Raw genomic sequence first — 3265 nt, 5'->3', positions numbered from 1 at the left:
GGTTCATTTCTTAATATTTCCCCCAACAACAGTTCTTCAATAAACAATTAGAATATAATTGTTTAGTTATTACACATATCTATAATCCCATCACAAGAAAAGCTAAATGCACAGTGTGATGCTGGATCAAGACAAAATGTTATTTGTGCTGCAGCCATCAAAGCTGTAGCTGCAGGGCTCCCTAAATCCTCTGGAAGATGTGTGATTCTACACCAATCCCTAATCTCTGACTGTGACCTGCAAAACTTGGAGTTTCCAGTCATGCTCTGGTACAAGCATCCCTTCCTATTTCCCCATTCCTTTATGGAATGTGTCCTGTCCTCTATTACCTGTTAGAGTAATGAAACTTGGTTTTTGTTTTTAGGGATACTCACTGAGACGGCCTAGAATCTCAGAACAGTATGGATACTGTTTGAATGAAAACATGAAGACATGACTGCTCTTAGGTATGGTGGAGGAAAAAGGCATATTGCAAATATGATGGAGAAAACAGACAGAGGCATTTAAAAGGGTCCAGACTGAACCATGCCATGGGGGATGGGGAAGTTGGCAGGCAGTGAGAGAAGAAGAAGAGAGGAACCAGGAGCCAAGAGGCCATGAGGGAGCCAGGAGACCAATAGCACCAACAGAGTATGGAGCCTAAATGGCTGAATCACAGAGAGATTGGAAGATGGGAGAAGGAGAGCAGAAGCCCAGGCCCTGGGAGGGAGAAAGTTAGGGCAGGGGGCAGGGAGAGAAGTGCTTAGAAAGCCACAGGTATTGAGTGAGACTTGTCCCAGGTTTCTCTGAGATCTAACATTGCAGCCCTGTGTTGAGAATAAGTGCTGACAATATTACTTCCTGATGAAATTGGGGCATCTTCGTCTTGGCCCAGAAAGGCTGGAATGGTAGTCAAAGAAGAGAATTGGAGAAGTACAGGTTGGGAGACATCTATTTTAATCACTAACCACGTTCCTTGGGACTACTAGGGGCTAGGGAACTGCAGGCCACTTTGGAGTCATCTGGCACTTTGCAGGCCGTTTTGGAGTAGTCTGCAGTTGATTGAAATCTAATACTGCTAATGACTATGGGGGCTTTGGAAATTGGAATGAATAAACCTGATAAAATGACAGGGCCACAAACTTGACAGGAGGCAGCAGAGGTAGAAATGGTGCCCAGGTTCACTGTTCAAAAGTTCAGAATCTCTTCTGAGATTCAAGGCAGTCTCTTTGCAATGAACATCTGTAAAATCAAAAACGAAGTTTTATAACTCCAACATGTAATAGCATACCGTTAACATTATCATTCCAAAAATGGAATGAGCCCCCCCACATACATTCACACATGTTTGGCAGATGTACAGCTTGGTCGTCAAGCAAGTCTTACAACATTGGAATGGGGGCTACCCCTGACTCTGCTGACTGCCAGTGGATCCTGTTCCCCTAATTCAGCTGCCTTGTCTGGCCTCACTGAATTAAGGTGCCAGGATGGGTATGTACCCAAGGGGACCTCTCCCTTCTCAGAGGTGTAGGGGATGAGTGGGAAGAAGGGCTGGGAGGAGGGGGAATTGCAATCTAAATGTATAGTGAATAAATAAATGGGAAAAAAGAAAGAATAATAAAATCTTTTAAAGAAATAATGAGACCATAAGAAACGAGGCATGACTGAAAATACCAAATTTTGCAGACCACTGTCAGACATTAGAGGTTGATGAAAGAATTAATATTTTATATTCAGGTTATATGTTGTTGTTACATTGTAATTTCCTAAAAATCAACTTCCAAGATGTATAGGCTCATGTGTTTGTATACTTGGTCCCTAGGGTAGTTTGAATGCCTGTCCATAGATTCCTAAAGACAGGCATTGTTGGAAGGTCTGGTCTTGTTGGAGGAACTATGCTAGTAGCAGGTGGCCTTTGAGATCTCAGAAACTCAAAGGAGGCCTAGTGGTTCACAGTTCCCCAACACTCCCATTCTGCCAGTCCAGCTGTAAAACTCACAGCTCCTTCTCCAGCACCATGTCTGCCTGCATACTGCCATGTTTCCCACCAAAATGATAATGAACTAACTGAAAATGTAAGCCAGGCTCAATTACATGTTTTCCTTTCTAAGAGTTGCCTTGGTCATGGTGTTTCTTCACAGCAGTAGAAACCCTAACTAAGACAGTCCCCAGTGGTGGTGGTGTTAAGGGCAGGTTGTGGGAGCCTTAGGAGATGGAAGTTCATCAATGATGGTGGGCCTTGACTTAAATAGCCTGGCTGTGCTCTAATTCATGTTCACTCTCTGCTTCCTGACTACAGATGTAGTGTGACAAGCCTACCTCCAGTTCCTGCCACCACGCCTTCTCCACCATGAAGGAATATATGACTGGGAATTGGAAGCCAAGACAAATCCCTCCTCCTCCTTCCTAAATTGATTTTTTTCACAGATTTTTTCACAACAAGAAGAAAAGTAAACAGTGAGATTGTGAGTTTCAGAATAGCTTAGACTACTTGTCTCAAAAATGATTTAATTAAAGTAAATTTAGAAAAGAACTACAAGCAATTTCATTAAAATCAAGACAAGGCTGCCCCGTCTCTCTCTTTCTATTCAATACAGTGTTCAAAGGTTCAGCTAGAGCAGTAAGACTACTAAAGGATATCAAGAAAATACAAATTGGAAAAAGAAGAAGTTAAGGTATCACTATGTATGGATGATATGATAGTATATATAAATGACCCCCAAAAAATCCTACCAGAGAATTCCTACAGCTGATAAATAACTTCAGCAAAGTAGCTGGATATAAAATTAACTCAAATAAGTCAATAGTTCTCCTTTATACAAATGTTAAAGGGGCTGAGAAAGAAATTGGGGAAACAACATCTTTAGAGTAGACACAAATAATATAAAATATCTTAGTATAATACTAACCAAGCAAGTGAAAGGTCTGCATGACAAGAATTTTAAGTCCTTGAAGAAAGAAACTGTAGAAGATGCCAAAGGTGGAAAGATTGGTAGGATGGTAGGATTTAAATAGTGAAAATAGCCATCTTACCAAAAGAAATCTACAAATTTAATGCAATTTGCATCAAAACTCCAGCACATTTTTTTACAGACCTCGAAAAAGCAATTTTCAACTTCATATGGAAACCAAAACACCCAAGACAGCTAAAACAATCCTGAACAGTAAAAAAAACTTCTGTAGGAATCACCATCCCAGACCTCAAGGTATACTATAAAAAGTAGCAGTAAAAACTGCATGGTATTGATACAGAAACAGACACATTGATCAACTGAATCTAATCAAA

General features: G+C 40.8%; 1 long non-coding RNA gene across 1 annotated transcript; it reads left to right on the top strand.

Annotated features, from left to right (window-relative positions):
- Positions 1 to 363: 363 nt before the first annotated feature.
- Positions 364 to 2534, top strand: LOC116081701. Its single transcript, XR_004114975.1, has 2 exons — positions 364 to 446; positions 2279 to 2534. It is a non-coding gene; the product is annotated as an uncharacterized LOC116081701 (long non-coding RNA).
- Positions 2535 to 3265: the final 731 nt, after the last annotated feature.

The sequence above is a fragment of the Mastomys coucha genome, unplaced genomic scaffold, assembly GCF_008632895.1.
Source record: "Mastomys coucha isolate ucsf_1 unplaced genomic scaffold, UCSF_Mcou_1 pScaffold7, whole genome shotgun sequence".
In the NCBI taxonomy this organism is placed as follows: domain Eukaryota; kingdom Metazoa; phylum Chordata; class Mammalia; order Rodentia; family Muridae; genus Mastomys; species Mastomys coucha.
This window is presented reverse-complemented; position numbering and strand designations above follow the sequence as displayed.